This window comes from Primulina tabacum, chromosome 13 (assembly GCF_025594145.1).
Source record: "Primulina tabacum isolate GXHZ01 chromosome 13, ASM2559414v2, whole genome shotgun sequence".
Lineage (NCBI taxonomy): Eukaryota > Viridiplantae > Streptophyta > Magnoliopsida > Lamiales > Gesneriaceae > Primulina > Primulina tabacum.
Window position 1 is genome coordinate 11,833,952 of NC_134562.1, and position 19,123 is coordinate 11,853,074.

Here is a 19,123-nt window from a genome sequence, read left to right on the forward strand (position 1 = left end):
ATTTCAGAGCTTAGCATGTGTGATGATGAGAATTGTGAGTATTTTTGGGTATAAATTAAGGAAAGTAATACGATAAGTATGTTCATCCATCATTTGAAATTGGAAATTGTAAGAAAATTGAAATTCGAGGTTATAATAGTAATAACACTAAGTATTTGGGTCTTTTTAAGTTGCGATTTGAAAATAAGGATTTAAGAAGGAAAATTTAATTGGGATAAAGAGACTTAAGGACATTCTAGAGTTTAAGTTTTATCAGAGTAAGCACAGCGGAAGCGTGGATTTTTGGGATATTAGAATTAAGCCTAAACTTTGGGTTATCTAGGATAAGCGAATTTCGAGGACGAAATTCAATTTAAGGGGGAAAGATTGTAACGCCCCGAAAATTTTAAGGTCCACGCAAACCACGTGCATGAGATTATTAAATTCTTTTGTATTTTAATTATATGTTTTAATTGCATTAATTAATTATGTTGTGCATATTTGCATGTTTAAAATTTATTTTTCTACATGGTTATTAAAAGGTATTTTAAAGGTTATTCGAGTTGCGATCGAGGAACGGAGACCGATGGCTGAAAAATAAAAAATAATTTTAAATATTTAAATTAAGGTTGATGTTTTTAGTATTTTTGAAATTAAGGGTTTTGAGGTGATTTTATACGCCAGGGCGTAAATTTTATCAGTGTTGATTTTTCAACTAAACGAACTTTTTGGCAACCCGGCTAATAAATTCACAAGTTAATTAAAGAAAAACTTTGTTATTATTTTATTTAATCCTAATTAAAACTAATGGGCTTAAATTTTATGGCTTAATAGGCCTAAAGCCTACTTAGTAATTAAATTAGTATTTAATGTGTTAAAAAGATCCCAAAACCCTACACTCTAAACACAACACACGGCCACACCTTTTCAAAATTCAGAAATTCTTTCAAGCACACCACACACACACCTCACGGCTGCCCACTTCTTTTTGGAGGGGTTTTTCGAAGGTTCTAGCATCAAACCAAGCCATCGTCGCGTCCCGTTCTTCGTCGTCAACGCATATTCGAGCATATACTACGCAAAGGAACGCCATACATCTCCTTTTCTCTTCCATCATATCATATTAATGCTTTTATTATAGGATGCATGAAGAACATGTCTTATTTTTCCAGAATTTTCGAAATAATTAGCTTATAGGTTTCGAATTCATGATTTATGTTGCACAAAAATTGTACAAGCATGTTAGGGGGCTGCCATGGTGTCAAGTTAAGTCTAAACAAAGGTTTTATGTGATTTAGAAACACACACGATCCACCAAAAGCTATAGAAGCAAGACAGGAACCGAAACCTGCTGTCATGGGGGAAAGTGATCGGGCTGCTTGTTGTAGGGTGAGGCAGGGTCTTGGCTGGGGCCAGGGCTCGTCCATGGGCTGTCATGGGTCAGGCCTAGAGTCCTAGCCAAGCTAGGACTCGAGATATGGGCTGGGGACGGAGTCCTAGCCATGCTAGGACTCGCACCCGTGAATCGCGCAGCATGTGTGCGCTAGAGGGCAGGCCTCCAGGGGCGTGGGGGCTCGGCTCGTGGGTCACGGGCTTGGTTAGGGTGTCTCAATAGGGTCCTAAGAAGGTACACTAGAGGTTGGCTCGGATGCTGGGGCGTTGGCTAGGTCCCTAGGTGTGCAAAACTTAGAACCCATGCAAGGTAGGGTTCTCGACCAGCATGGGGTCTCATGGGAGGGCTTCGTTTTATGGTTTGGTTTTGTTTCTTGGTAAAATTAGGGTCCAGTAGGCTAATTTATGATGTTGGGCAAGTTTTGGACCAACATGGCTAGGGGGTAACTCGTGAAAATCGGAAGTTGGCTCGGGGTCGAAGTTTAGGTGTCAAAATAGGGTATTTAAAAGAAGAAAAATTGGAAAACGGCTCACGGGGGTCGAGTCATGGTCCATAAGGGCTAAAACTATATAAAGACTAAATTTAGAATTTAGGAATTTTATATTAAAGTTTGGGATTTTTCGGGATTAAATCACCGTCAAAACAATTAATTAAAGATAAATGAAGAATTCTAAGTTTTAAGCCAAATAAAATTATGGAAAAATTCACGTAAGCTTAAATAATTATTTGGGACATGTTAGAGTCATGAAATCAAGAAAAAAGTCGAAAACGTAAAATGTCGAGTCCAGGGGTAAAACGGTCTTTTTACACCGGGAAATTAGTAAAGGTCATGACAGTGCCCTAAATGCTATTTTTACGAAAAGATTATTTTAAATGTTTATGAATTGTTCATGATTAAATTATGATTTTTAAATGTCTAAGGGATTTTTATGATTTAAGAAGACATTTAAAATACATGTTGCATGCTTGGTTTCAAAAATGAAAAATGTATTGATATTCATGATTTTTCTAAAGTGATGTGAATGAAAAATGTTGAAGGATGTGAAATAATTGTGACTAATTCGTTAATGTTGCCGACGTCGTGAGGGTTATGGTCCCAGTGGGAGCCCGGCGATCGTGTTTCCATCATTGCAAATATGTGGTAACGGATTTGTGGTAACGGTTTTGTGGTAACGGAAGAATGAAATATCGTGAGGGGAAAAGGCCGCAAAGGGAGCCCCGACGATCGTATTTCTATTCGAATCATGATAGGCCAGGGCCCAGTTTACTGGTGAGAGTGTTGCTGGTGTCCCCCCGCCCAGTACTGTGGTTTTATGTAGATGGATCCATCGACCCTCATGAGCATGATCAGGAAAGTCACAATTAACGATCTGAATTCAACAAAAGAAAAGAGGAAAAGAAAAGGAAAATGTTCATGATCATGTTAAAGGTTTTATGTCATGTCATGTTGAGGAAAAAGGAAAAAGTTAAGGTTTATGATTGCATGTCATGAAAAAGTATTTTATGAAAATGTTTATGTTTAAAGTTTTATGCATCATGAAAATGTTTACGAAAATGTTTATGTTTATGCATCTTCATGAAAACGATATTTTAAGTACAAGTATTTTTCACTGTTATATGTTAGCTGTAATACATAGTACTTGTTATAAAGATTATGGTGTGTTGAGTCTTTAGACTCACTAGGTGTGATGGATGCAGGTTATCATGATAATGCTAATGGAGGTCTTGATGGTTGATCCGATTGGACTGAAGGTGCACATGACCCGAAAACCGACGCTAGTTTTCCGCACTAGTTATTATTTATGAGTTTAAGTAATGTTAACGATATTTTTACGTCTTTTATTTATGTTTGAAGACTTTATGCTTTAAAATATTTTCCTTTGGATTTTTAAATGGCAGTTGGATGTTTATTTTTAAAATGATGTCAAAAAATTTTATGGTTCGGCCGAATACTACGTGAGGTTTTTTTTTAAAAAAAAATTCTAGTACTTTTAAAGCAATAAAAAGGGCAGGACGTTTCATTCAGGGTCGAGGAGATGAAGATAGATCGTGATTAGAGTGGAGACTACGGACTTGGATTATAGATAGGGTTTAGACACTTGACAATTAGTTGTTAAACCTTAGTTGAATGATTGTAATATATAGTACCAGACTTGTACTTTTAATATACTGAGATGTATATTTGCATGTATTCCATTACGTTCCGCAATTTAAAAAAAAAAATTTAGACCCTGTTTATTGTAATTGATTAAATTGTCCTAATGATGAGTAAGAATATGATTCGCGTCCGGGTCCCTACAATTCAGATGATCTAGAACACTTTCCAATTTGGGGGAAATGCGCTAGATGATCCAAACACTCACTTCGTCGACTTCTTAGAAATTTGCGACACTTTTAAATTTAATGGAGTATTTGATGATGTTGTTAAACTATGTTTATTTCCATTCTCTTTGCGTGACAAAGCTTAAAATCTTGGTTGAATTGTTTGCCTGTAGGTTAAATCACTACTTGGGAAGATATGACCAAGGCATTCCTCTTGAAATACTTTCCTCCATCAAAAACCATGAAGCTGCGAGCGGACATAACTATCTTCTCTCAATTTGAGCAGGAGTCACTCTACGAGGCTTGGGAGCGCTACAAAGACTTATTGCAGAGATGCCCACATCATGAGTTGCCTCTTGGGTTAGTTGTCCAAATTTTTTACTATGGTTTAATTTTGTCTAACTGTACCATGATAGATGCTGCGGCCTGTAGGAATCTGTTGAGGAAAATGGCCGAAGAAGGGTATGAATTACTGGAGGAGATGACTGCTAGAAATTATCACCCTCAATCTGAGAGTAACAATCAGAGGAGGAGTGTAGGAATTCACCAGGTAACCGAATTTTTTGATTTCACTGCACAATAATTATAAGCACTTAACAGGAAAATAGACATCTTGAATGTAAATGGGACAGCGATGCGCCTGCAAGAGATATTCTGTGACAAATGCGGAGGAAAACATTACGTTAAGGATTGTCAAGACAGTGGTCCTTTCTATCTGCAAGAGGAGGCACCGATAAATCTAGTGGGATTCAAAACCGTCCTAGGAATGATCCGTATTTGAACACATACAATCCTGGATGGTGACAACACCCCAACTTCTCATGGGGTGGGCAAAGAAGTCAGAACCGAACCCATGGAGGACAGCAGTATGGTAAGCAACCGATATATCGACCTGAGCCTAGAGAGGAGAAGTCTAGTTTGGAGCAAATGATGTCTATATTCACCTCATCCACCGAGACTAGACTACAGAACCAGGATGCATCGATAAAGGGTTTGGAGAATCAGATAGGTCAGTTGGCTAAAATGATCATTAGTAGAGATCCGGGCACCTTGCCAAGCAACATGGAGACTAATCCAAAAGAGCAAGTGAAAGCCATAGCATTGAGGAGTGGAAAAGTTCTTGAACAAGAGGAGGAAGAAAAAGAGGATCAAGGAGAGCGGCTGACATGTCCACAGATAAGTCTTCTAACTCTACACCAGCACCCACTGCACAATCTAAAATTGTTATCCCTCCACCTTTCCCTGCAGCATTGAAAATAGCAAAATCGGATGCGCAATTCGGTAAGTTCTTAGAAGTATTCAAGAAATTGCACATTAATATTCTCTTTGTTGATTCTTTGACGCAAATTCCGAGCTATGCTAAATTTTTGAAAGAAATTTTAGCTAATAAGAGGAAATTGGAGGATCACATGACGATAAACTTGACTAAGAATTGCTCTCCATTGGTACAAAACAAGATCCCATCAAAACTAAAAAAAACCAGGGAGTTTTTATATTCCTTGCATGATTGGTGATGTTGTTTTTCATAAAGCTTTATGTTATCTTGTTGCGAGTATTAACCTTATGCCTTTATCTGTATTCAGGAAACTTGGACTGGGAAAGCCTAAGCCCACAAGGATGTTCTTACAACTAGCAGACAAATCCATCAAATATCCTCGAGAGTCATACAAGTGTTGGTGAAAGTGGACAAGTTCATATTTCTAGCAGATTTTGTAGTACTCGACATGGAGGAAGTCATGGAGATGCCCTTGATTTTGGAGAGACCGTTCCTTGCGACTGGAAAGGCCCTGATTGATTTTTAAGAAGGGAAGTTGAGATTGAGAGTGGGAGAGGAAGAAATTACTTTTATGTCTTTAATGCTCTTAAGCACACACTGCGCACAAAATTGATGTTGTGGATTCACTTTTGGGTAACTTTGTGCTGGGTGCTATGAAGGACCTATTGGAAGCCGTTTTCACTACTGAATTGAAGGAGGAAGACTTGGACAAAGAAAGAGCGGAAATAGTGGCATACTTTAATGCCGATCATCCATGGAGGAAGCCAATAAGGATGAGATTGGAGGATTTGGGAGACCGAAGAGACTTGACTCCTCCGAAGTCAAGCATGGAAGAACCACCAACACTTGAGGTCAAGCCACTGCCTGCGCACCTAAAGTACGTATACCTAGGTGAGAATAAAGTGTCATTATTTCTGCTGCTTTGACAGATGCAATGGAGGAAATACTGCTGAAAGTTCTTAAAGAGCACAAGAAGGCGTTTGCCTGGAAGGTGGTAGACATCAAAGGAATAAGTTCATCAATCTGCATGCACAAAATCCTGATGGAGGAGAAGTATTCACCACGTGTGCAACCACAGAGACGACTCATGTAATGCCCTAGATTTTATTCGTTTAATTCGAGATTATTAATTGATAAATTGATGTAATTAGAGAAGGACCACTCCGAGACCAGATTTGGAAAGGCATGAGGATTGTAGTGGTGAAATCCAGTAGGTATCGCGCACATGAGCGGAGACGAGGAGCGCATATGCGCGAGAAGCAAGTGCCGAGGCAGAAGACCTCGCGCATATGCGCGAGACAAGGCTCGCATATGCGCTAGCATGTGAATCACCCGAGTGCCGAGACAGTAGGTCTCGCGCGTATGCGCGAGAATAGGTGCGCATATGCGCGAGCAAGATTATGGTACAAGCCCAAAGATAGTAGGTCTCGTGCATATGCGCTGATATGGGACGCGCATATATCAGCGCATATGCGCGAGATGGTGAATTTATCATTTGCTGAGACAGAGAGTCTCGTGCATATGCGCCGGTGATGGTCGCGCATATGCGTGAGAGGTGCAATATGTATATTGAGCCACATGTCTTTGCCATGCATATAAAATATAAACTTATTCAATTTTCTTCAGAATTTGCAGCAAAGAACCGAGGAAATTCCAGGAAATCCTCAAAGCTTCTTCAGAGATTAAGATTTTGATTTTGCGAGATCCGACCGTCCGATTTTCAATCTGAGTTAGTACTGTGTTCCTCTCGTCAAAGACTCCAAAAGGACGTAAGTTTTATTATTTTCTTTTATGATTTGAAAATTTGACATTCGAGGAATCAGAGTTTGATTGAAATTATGTATTCCTGAGATTGTGATAATTGTATAATCAAAGATATCAAAGAACGGATACCGTATGAAATTGTTATCATTTTCCAGATTTGAATTGATTGAGAATATACAGATTTGGTATTGGAATTGTGTTTGTCGATTGATTATGAGTTGTGATTGGTATCTATTGATATTGTATTGATGGGTATATCGAGATTGTGCCGTTATACCGTCGAAAGTTGATTAGATTGAGAATTCTTGTGCTGAGTTGTATATTGATATTGTTATCCTCAATAATGTCATTCTAGAGGTTTGTATTGAAGACTTCGAAGACTGAACAAAGCTAGATTGATATTGATTTTCGTATACCAGATTGATCTACGAAAAGAAAGGTATAAATCAATGTTAAACCGGGAAAATAAAACTCGAGTAAGAGATAGCTTGAGTTTCCCAAAACCACATACTTTATTGTAATGCTTTGATGTTTGCAATTCATGAGATAATATGCTTAGTTTATTGATTTATAGCAAAGCATGAGTAAGATTCTTTGGCAGAGGTGCCAAATCTTTGGCAGAAGTGCCAAGTCATTGGACATTTGGTTTATATCGATGTTTCTTATGGAGTAGATCGACTCTTATTGTAGAGATTCGATATAGAAGGCCAAAGTCTGGGAATAAGAATGTACAACCATCTAGCTGGGAAGAGCAGGTGGGAGACTGTGCGTTCTTATTCGAACCGGGATCCCTAGATAAGAGTCGAGTCATAGATTAAGAGGCAAAGAGTTTGATTTACAGTTTTCTATTGATTCATGTTTTCAGATTATGATACATGCTATTGATAACTGTTCTATGCTTTATATATGTTATAAGAAATGCATGTATACGTTGTTTATACTGGGAATATATTTCTCACCGGAGTTATCCGGCTATGTTGTGTTGTATGTGTGCATGACAACAGGTGGGACAGAATCAGGGTCGAGAAGAGGATAGAAGATCGAGATTAGAGTGAATATTCAGACCTAGATGTAGAACTGGTTTCAACACCTGATATGTAGTTGTTGAACCCTAGTTTGTTATGATTTATTTTTGTACAAGACTTGTACTTTTTATCATGTTAAAGATATTAAACTTGATCTTGTAATTTGAATGAGATGGGACCTACATGTTATAGAATTTGTACACTTGTTTATAAGGCGTTCAATATTTAAAAAAAAATTTTACGACCCAGCTTATTTAATTGATCCATTTAATCCCAAAGAAGATTAAGAAATGAATTAGCGTCTGGGTCCTCACAACTCAATCCAAGGATGCAAGAGGTAGTGAAGGCTGAAACTATCTAGTTTCTCGATGCCGGTATTATCTATCCTATCTCCAATAGCGCATGGCTAAGTCCTGTTCAGTGTGTGCCTAAGAAGGTGGGATTACTGTGATCACTAATGAAAAGAATGAACTTATTCCCACTAATACTGTTATGGGGAGAAGATTGTGTATTGATTATAGAAAATTGAATGATGCAACCCGTAAGGAGCATTTTCCCCTCCCTTTATTGATCAGTTGTTAGAGGGGACTAGCGGGGCACGAAATTTACTGTTTCCTAGATGGGTATTCAGGGTATAATCAAATCACTATTGCACTCGAGGACCAAGATAAAACCACGTTCACTTGTCCTTATGGCACTTTTGCTTTTGCTGTATGCCTTATGATATTTGGAATTCCCCTGCTACTTTTCAGCGATGCATGACTATTATAATCCATGATAAGAGTGAATTGCTCATCCGGCAGGGCAACAATCCAGGTAAGAATCGGCTATACATTTTTTATTTTGTTTGTGATGGCTTCTCCGTGATTTGTGGTTTCTTGGTTGGCTTCGGAGCAGTTACTGAGATTAATTCTTGGGTTTTCTATATTTCTACCTAATTGTTCTTTTGAACATCGAAGAACTCCCTTCTACGAAAGCTTTACTCCTCTGAAACGAGATATGGTAAGTGGTATTACTACACACACTAGCACAGACATTCACTTTGGCTAACCCAACTTGAAAGAGGATCGGTTTTAGGTGTTCAAATGCACAACGGAAGTTCACAAATCTTTTCAAGGCATGAAAAGCGAAAAATTTTAAAGAAAAAATTTGAACACCTCATGTACTAGCATGTAACATATACAAAAACATAACTATGTCATATATAGGGTGTTAAGATAATTACCTATCAATCTCAAAGATTGATGTAATGGCTCCAACCAAGTGGTAACAACTTAGCTCTTCAATGGTAGACAATCTACAAGCTCTCCTTTGAGCACTTCTTTGCTCAAATATTAAACCCACCACCACTAGCTAGATCCACCTCTTATTTTGCACTAAAAAATAAGAGGATTTTTCAAAGAGATGTGTATTGTTTCCTCAACAATTGAAAAACAAAAAATATGGTGAATGGGAGAGCAATATTTTCGACCAAGATGGAGAGGGAGGAGGAAAAGGATTTTCTTGGTGTTGTAAAAGTGAATCAAACGTTGCATGCCATGCTATTTTTTCATAAAAAGTAATCCACAACCTTTCACCTCCCAAACATGCAATCAAGTGGGCTTGTAACATTTACAAAGCCCATGGACTTTAACTTAATTGTCTCAAACATATTTGAGCTCAATTAAACTTTACTTGATTTTACTCAAGCTCACTAGTTAAATAATTATTTCTAATAGGGCTCTACAAGGCCCAATTATTTAATTAATTCAACACACTATTTAATTTAATTATTTGGACTCTCCTAGGCCCCACTAGTGTTTATTAATTCAACACTTGAATTAATTTAAATTAGTCCATAATAATGTTATGAAAATCACAATTTTCAAATACATTATTTATTTGGCCCAACTTTTAATTTAAGAACACATTCATAAATTAAAAATTACATTTCCCTCATAAAAGTCATACTTCTATTTTTCCTCAAGCTATAAAATCCTTTATAAACCGTTCAAACACATTGAACTATTTTACTTCTCAACGGGATCTAGAAAGCAAGCACTTGTTGTGGCCCTCAATGGTTCATTGATACAACTAGCCGTGGGTTCACATCTCAATGTGATTCGGACTAAGCATGTCCTTATTAGAGCATACCCTAATTGCTCCATTCTTACTTATCAACTCTTTGATAACAAGAATGTCAGAACTCAAGTCTGATAGTACCCAACCAATCAAGTTAACGCCTAGCAGCATCGCTTAAATGATTCCCTACGTATCAATGATAGTGCCTGCAAGAACCATTCAATTATGGTTAGCGTTACAGTACGGTCCATTCATCTCATATATCCCGACCGATTCGACAACTATTGGTATACGAGAGTTGTCAATGAATCGATACTATGTGTCATGTCGTAGTTGACATCGATGATGCAATCTATGAACCCCTTTCATAATTACAAACATACTCTGATCAGAGATTTCAAACTACATACACATGAGATCACATAGGATATCCATACCCGAAGGTACACGGTGAATCCCCGACTACAATGCATCGACTCCTATATGTTTCGACCAGAACACCCAACCTTGCCACCTGATGACCCTTGAGAGTCGGTAAACAAGTCAAGTGTAATGCTAGCACATAGAGTTCTCAATGTTGTCCCGGGTCATAAGGACTAATGGTGTACAACCATAAACTAGGACGTTTTCACTCGATAAGTGAGAACCACTTGGAAAGTCTTTATGAGGGTGTTCAGTGCACTCTACCAGGAGCACATATCTGCATGTTCGGACATCACAATGTCCCCTACCAATGAAACATGGTACTCACATCGCAGATACTAGTCTCGAACTCGAGCGGCCTATATCATTATTAGTAGAGGCTGAATCGACTTGGAAATGTTTAGAATATAAAGTATTCCAAATATGAGTTTCATGATACTAATCATATGAGCATCTCATATTCTTTCTACTATTTGTATATTCAAGGACTTTATCTATGCAACTAGCATTGGTATACAGATAAAGATGCGCCCAATATAATAAATTCAAATATTATTAAAATAAAGATCGTTATACATAGAGTTTCATCGTGAACACTCGGCCAACACTTGGCTCGACGTGCCCCTACTCTAACAATCTCCCACTTGCACTAGAGCCAACTACCAATATACTTCAAACCTATTGATTCGCGATGCTTCTCGAATGATGGTCCTGGTAAAGGCTTAGTTAGGGATCAGCAACATGATCTGCGGAGCCGACTTTGTCGATCGACACTTTCCTCTTTCCACGATCTCTCGGAGGATGTGGTACTTTCGCACTACGTGTTGGACTTCTGATGAGACCTCGGCTCCTTTTGCTGAGCAATGGCTCCCGTGTTGTCACAAACACCAGGACAGGAGCAACTTCATTAGGAATGACGCCCAACTCTTGGAAAAATCCTTATCCAAACAGCCTCCTTGGCAGAGCTGATGCAGCAATATATTCTGCCCTCAGTGGTGGAATCCGCTGTACTGTCTTGCTTGGAACTATTCCAAGAGACAGAAGCACTATTGACCAATGAATATGATTCCAGAGGTTGACTTGAGTCACTGATATCGCTTTGGAAGCTAGGAGTCGGTATAGCTTCCAATTTCAGTTCTCCACCCACATAGACCAAGAACAATTTATCGGTCCTCTCAAATACTTGAGGATGTCTTTCCCAGCTTTTCCAATGTGGAAGATCGGGGTTCGATCGATATCTACTCCCTAAACTTAGTGCAAAAAGCCACGTCAGGACGTGTAGATATCATCCCATACATGATGCTACCAATCGCAGATGCATACGGAATGCGTGTCATCGCCTCTATCTCTGCATTAGTCTTGGGAGACATAGACTTGGATACGGACACGCAGGACACATTGGTAGATGTCCTATCTGGACTCATCATCGAGTACCTCTTCATGATGGTATCAACGTATGTGGACTGGGTGAGACCACGAAATCTTCTTGATCTATCTCTGTAGAGTCTGTATTCCAATACAAAAGATGCTTCACCCCAGTCCTGCATCGATAACTTACTCGCTAACCATATCTTAGTTGATTGCAACATTCTACATCATTCTCAATGAGTATAATGTCATCAACATAAAGCAATAGGAATAGTCACAGCACTCCCACTGACCTTCTTATACACACGGGGTTCCTCAGGATTCTTAGTAAACCAACTCTTTGATTGTACTATCGAATCTAAGTTTCTAACTCCTAGATGCCTGCTTTAGACCATAAATAGATCTCTGAAGTTTGCCTCCCATATGCATCACTTCCGACATATGTAAACCTTCGGGTTGAGACATGTAAATCTCTTCCTTAATATCTTCGTTAAGAAAGGCTTGTCTTGACATCCATCTGCCATATCTCAAAGTCATACCATGCAGCTATGGCTAGCAATATCCTTTGGACTTGAACATTGCAATACTGGAGAAAAGGTTTCCTCAAAGTCAACTTCTTGTCTTTGAGTACATCCTTTTGCCACCAATCGCGCCTTGAAAGTCAATACCTTCCCATCCGCCCCCACGTTTCCTCTTGTAAATCCATTTACACCCTATGGGAACAATTCCCTCAGGTGGATCCACGAGATCCACCTTGGTTCGAATGCATGAAATCATCTCATATTCCAATGCTTCAAGCCACTTGGATGAATCAGCATCAGATAATGCTTCCTTGAAGGTCCTTGGATCAAATCCTGGTTAGGCTCATCCATGGCCCTCTTCAAGAAGCAGACCATACCTCATAGGTGGTCTCGAGACTCTTCCGGATCTTCTAGGAGCTTGTACCTTCTGTCTTGGCTCTTCGGAGTGTGGGTTCTATAATTGTGGGGTGTCTCTCGAACCTCTTCGAGTACTATCATCTCCCTTTTCTATCCATCGAAATTCCTTTTCCAAAAGGTTGCATTCCTAGAAACAAACACTTTTGTTTCATGGGGATGATAGGAGTAGTATCCAACCGAATTCTCTGGATATCCCACAAGTACATAAAATGGATCGACTATCCATTTATCTCCACTACCTGCTTCACATAAGCAGGGCACCCCCCATATTCTAAGATAAGAAATTTGGGAGGCTTACCCATCCATATCTCATATGGTGTTCTTGTCAACTGCCTTTGAATGGACATTGCTTCAACAAACAGTGCCGCTGTCTCAAGAGCATATCCCCAAAAGGATGGCGGCAACTCCGGTGAACCCCATCATAGACCGAACATGTCCATCAAAGTCCGGTTACGACGCTCTGAAACACCATTCACTGGCAGTAGCAGGCGGAGTCCACTGCGGAGAGAATCTATTCTCCCTAAGATACTATTGGAACTCGGCACTCAAGTACTCACCACCCCGATCCTGATCGAAGTGTCTTGATGCTTCGTCCCAACTGTTTCTCTACTTCACTTCTGAATTTCTTTGAAACTTTCAAAGGCTTCAGACTTGTATTTCATCAAATACACATACCATACCCCGAAAAGTCATCGGTAAAGGTGATGAAGTAGGCATGTCCATGCTTAGTGGTTATGCTAAGCGGACCGCACACTCGGTATGGATCAAATCCAATAACCCTTTGGCTCGCTCCACATGGCCCTTAAAGGGAATTTTGGTCATCTTTTCCTTTCAGACAGGATTCATGTGGGGACCCGGACGCTAATCATCTTCTTTATCGTCATTGGGACTAATGTAATCAATTATAATAAACAGGGTCTAATTTTATTTTATAACTTGCGGAACGTAGGTGAAATAAAACATCTATATACATCTCAGTATTAAAAGTACAAGTCTTGATTATATACCATCAGTCTCACCTAAGGGTTAACAACTATATAGCAAGTGTTTAAACCCTATCTCTAGTCCAAGTCCGTAGCCACCACTCTAATCTCGATCTTTCTTCACCTCTGTGACCCTGAACCTGTCCACCCTGTTGCCATGCACACATACAAACACGACAACAGCCGGACCAACTCCGGTGAGAATAAAATCCAGTATAAACAAGGTATTAATGTCAATCATATAACACATATATAAAAGCAGAAACAAACAGTACACAATGTATCTAATCTGACTACATGAATCAATACAATATGTATTAAATGAATGACTCGTTATCTCATCTCAACTATGTTCTAATCTAGTGATCCCGATCTAATTTAGACTTTGGCATGCTGTATCAAATGTCTAGAATAGAAGTCGATCTACATCTAAGCTCATCGTACCCTGTAAGTCTAGAGTCTTAGCTGTTCTGTCAAAACTCGGCGGTTCTGCCCTAGCTAGGCTGATCTGCCCTAGAATCGGACTCTTGCTCTGCTATAAATTCAGTAGACTAAACATATCAATCTGATAATTTGCAAATATCAATGCAATAAAATAAAGTATGTGATTTGGGAAACCAAGTCAAACCTAACTCGAGTTGTGCAATCCCGAATCAACATTTATTTATACCTTTTATTCTGTCTCTTTATACAATCGAAGTCTTCGACTCAAGCCTGACAATGTTCAATCTGGCAATGACAATATCAATATACTGTATCAATATTTATTCAACTCAAAACATCCCTGTCTTATCAATTCTGACGGTACAACAGTACAATCTTGCGATACCGGTGATACCACACAAGTATATACTAATTCCAATAACTTATAATCAACCACCGTACGAATCTGACATCACATTCAGTCAATTTAACTCTGAAATTCATAACAATTCCATAATCAATCTGTTCTTAATCTGACTTCGATTCTATGATGTCTACTATGTCAAGAACACTATTTATGAATAGTATCTGATTCTGGACATAGCATAATTTCAAATCTTAACAAAACGTAACAAAACTTACGTCTTGTTGTAGCTGTCGTTGCTAGGAACACGGTGCCGTACTCCGATTCAAATTTGGACAGACGGATTGATCGCAAATCGAATTGAACGTAATTCCCCTGGAAGCTCTCGTTCCTCTCTTCTGAAACTTCTGAGGAATTACGTTTCTTTATATATATATATATATCCAATTCCCATGCCAAGGAAATGTGGCAATTTTTCAATTTGCATGTCTCGCGCATATGCGCGACATTACTGGCGCATATGCGCGAGACCTACTGGTCTCGGCCTTGGCAGCTCGCGCATATGCACGACATTACTGGCACATATGCGCGATGTCTTCTGGACCTCACTTGCATAGGCTCGCGCATATGCGCGACATCTTCCGCGCATATGCGTGAGGTCTTCTGCCTGTTTGGCGCATGTGCGCGCATCCGGTCGTGCATGTGCGCCAATGCTACTGTCCTCGCACATCAATTTTCACACGCGATCTCATTTTGTGTCTCGGTTAGCCCTTTCATAATTATCACGATTAAAAATCAATAATCGTAATTTAACACGGTATAAAATCTCGGGCATTACATTTCTCCCCCCCTAAGATTACGATTTCGTCCTCGAAATCACAGGCATTCAATTATATCAATAGGGATTATCTACAGAAACGGTCCTAAAAAGTTTCATTATCGAACACAACTCTGGGAATCTTGTCTCATATCTGATTCAGTTTCCCAGGTTTGCTTTTTCAGTGCCATGACGAGGTCCATTGAACTTTCACAAGTGGAATGGTCTTCGTTATGAAGCTGTTTTTTCTTTACGATCAATAATCTGAATCGATTTTTCAAGATAGCTCACGTCTCATCCATTTCGGCCTCGTCTGGCTGAATAGCATGTGAAGCATCAGGAAGGTATTTCATTAATAACGATACATGAAAGACATCATGTATCCCGGATAATGAAGGGCGGTGAACGCGAGTCGATCATGCCCGATCTCCTATCTTTTTCGAGAATCTCATAAGGCCCAATATATCGTGGAGACAGTTTCCCTTTCTTGCAAATCTGACAACTCCTCTGAAAGGTGAAATCTTTAAATTTACTAGGTCTCATGTCTCAAATACCAACGGTCCTACGTCGGAAAATTGCATATTTGGCATTGTCCGTCTTGTGCTGCCTTCATTTTCTTTTGAATTAGCTTCACTTTTTTCTGTCATATCTCTGATCATATCAGGTCCAATCTCAGGCACTCACAGATATCTCCCAATAGAGAGGGGTCGACACTTCTTTCAGTACAACGCTTCAAATGGTGCCATCTCAATACTCATCTGATAGCGTTGTTGTACGAAAACTCACAAAGTGGCAATGCATCTTGCCAATTAGTGGCTAAAATCAAGCACTATGCTCTCAGCATATCCTCCAGTGTCTGGATAGTTCGCTATTATTGTCCGTCAGTCTGTGGATGATATGCGGTACTCAGATGTAACTTTCGTACCGAGAGCCTGCTGCAAGCTCTGCCAGAAGTGCGATGTAAATCGAGGATCACGGTCTGATACAATTGACTTCGGCATTAGTGCAATCTGACCACTTCTCTGACATAGATCCTCTTCCATCTGGTCAAATCTGTACGTCATCTTGTACGGAATAAACATGCGGATTTGGTCAATCTGTCAATCACGACCCAAATCGCATCACAACCTCGGGAGGAACGCGGTAGCTGCGTCACAAAATCCATGGAAATGTGATCCCATTTCCATTCAGGAATGGACAAACTCTGCAATAAACCCTCCTGGTTTCTTTCTTTCTGCTTTCACCTGCTGGCAATTCAGACATTTGGAAACAAATTCGGCAATGCGGTCTTCATTTGTTTCCACCAGAACTGTATTTTCAAATCATTATACATCCTTTCTGCCACCAGGATGAATACTGAATCGACTGTTGTGCGCTTCTGATTATATCTGTCGTCTCAAATCTGAAACATTCGGCACAACCAAATGATTATTTACATAAAAGACGTTATCACGTACCTGATATTCTAATCGATGTCCTTTTCTGATCATCGATACTGATTTCTGTACATTCTGATCAACTTTCTGAGCTGCCTTAATTCTTTAAGATCAGCTCGGGTTCCACTTGCACCGTATAAAGTTTCAACGGTCTATAATCTGTTTCAAATGCTAATCAGACAAACAGCAGTCTTCTATCAAATTTGAAACACCGATTGTCGACAAGTATAAAGAACCTACCTTTCGAGTTAGTGCATCAGCTACTGCATTAGCTTTCCTGGATAGTATTTGATTTCACAATCAAAGTCTTTAAGTAAATCAAGCCATTTTCGTTGCCTCCTATTCAATTCAGATTTTGAAAACAGATATTTTCAAACTCTTATGATCAGAATATATCTCAAAGTTATACTGGAGTTATTGTAGGACTTGCGGAGAAAGACATGCAACTGAGCAATGCAGGGGAGTAACTGGTAGTTGCAACATCTGTAAACCGCCAGGACACTTGCTAAAGTGTGTCCACAGAGAGGGTCCCAAAGATCTCAGGGAGCCGAGTCATCGGGATCAGCAGCACACACTGAGAGACGATCAGCTGCTGTTCACACATTCCAGCCAGTGCCAGCTCAGTCACAGCAGAGGCCAGGAGGTAGCCAGACTGTTAGCACAGCCTCCTAGACAGCAGGACAGAGTATTCGCTTTGACAGAGGAGCAGGCCCATGAAGCACCAGATGACGTTGTGGCAGGTAACTGTTCTTTATGTGGTACCTTGCTTATGTATTAATTGATACCGGTGCTTCACATACTTTTATTTCTGAACGATTTTCATTAAGTCATGCATTGCCTGTAGAGTCTTTAGCTACTGTAGTGTCTGTCTCTTCTCCTTTAGGGACAGGTTTGATATCCGTAAATTCTGTAAAACATTGTGTACTACAGTTATGACGGGCATGAGATTGAGTTAGAGTGTATTGTACTGGGGTTGTCTGATTTTTATTGTATTATTGGTATGATATGCTGACCAAGTACAGAGCTACAGTTGATTGTTTCCACAAGATAGTGAGATCAGACCAGATATGACTAAAGAGTGGAAATTCTACGGTAAGGGTTCTAGATCGAGAATTCCTTTAATATCGTATTATCTATCACTCGATGTTACAGAAAGGAGCAGAGGGATTCCTTGTATATTCAGTAGATTTACTGAAGTCGAGTCCATCCTTGGCTGATTTGCCCAGTGGTACGTGAGTTTGCTGACGTCTTTCCAGATGAGATCCCGGGATTACCTCCAGTTAGAGAGATAGACTTCAGCATTGAATTGATGTCAGGTACAGTGCAAATTTCTAGAGCTCCGTACAGAATGGCACCAATTGAATTGAAAGAATTGAAAGATCAGCTGGAAGATTTACTGGCCAAGGGGTACATCAGACCGAGTGTTTCTCCTTGGGGTGCTCCAGTACTATTTGTAAGAAAGAAAGACGGTTCGATGAGACTCTGCATCGACTATCGGCAACTGAACAAGGCAACGATAAAGAATAAATATCTTTTGCCTCGTATTGATGATTTGTTTGACCAGTTGCAGGGTTCTGCAGTATATTCCAAAATAGATTTAAGATCGGGATATTATCAGCTGAGAGTCAGAGATTCTGATATCTCGAAAACAGCATTCAGAACCAGGTATGGACATTATGAGTTTATTGTCATGCCATTGGTCTGACTAATACTCCAGCTGTGTTTATGGGATTGATGAACGTATATTCCAGAAATATCTCGATGAATTTGTGATTGTATTCATTGATGATATTTTGATTATTCAAAGAATATGAATGAGCATGCTGAGCATTTAAGAACTGTGTTGCGAATTCTAAGGGCTGAGAAATTATATGCTAAACTGTCGAAATACGAGTTTTGGTTAAGATAGGTAGTATTTCTGGGGCATATTATATCCGGAGATGGGATATCAGTGGATCCCAGCAAAGTTGAGGCCGTGATTTCTTGGCCAAGACCGACGTCAGTGCCCGAAATTCGCAGTTTCATGGGTTTAGCGGGATATCACCGTCGTTTCTTTAAAGATTTCTCGAGTATAGCTAAACCAATTACTTAGCTGACTCAGAAGAATGCTCCATTTGTTTGGTCTGAAGAATGCGAGACCAGTTTTCTGGAGTTGAAAAAGAGATTGACCAGTGCCCCGGTGTTGACTATCCCATCCGGTACTGGTTATTTTGTGGTTTATTCGACGCTTCTCACAGAGGGTTGGGATGTGTTTTGATGAAACGAAGGCATGTTATTGCTTATGCCTCAAGACAGCTTAAACCACACGAGACCCGTTATCCAGTTCATGATCTTGAATTGGCAGCCATTGTCTTTGCATTAAAGATATGGCGACACTATCTTTATAGTGAGAAGTTCGAGATATATTCTGATCATAAGAGTTTGAAATATCTGTTTTCACAATCTGAATTGAATATGAGGGAACGAAGATGGCTTGATTTGCGTAAAGACTTTGATTGTGAAATCAAATACTATCCAGGAAAGTCTAATGCAGCAGCTGATGCACTAAGTC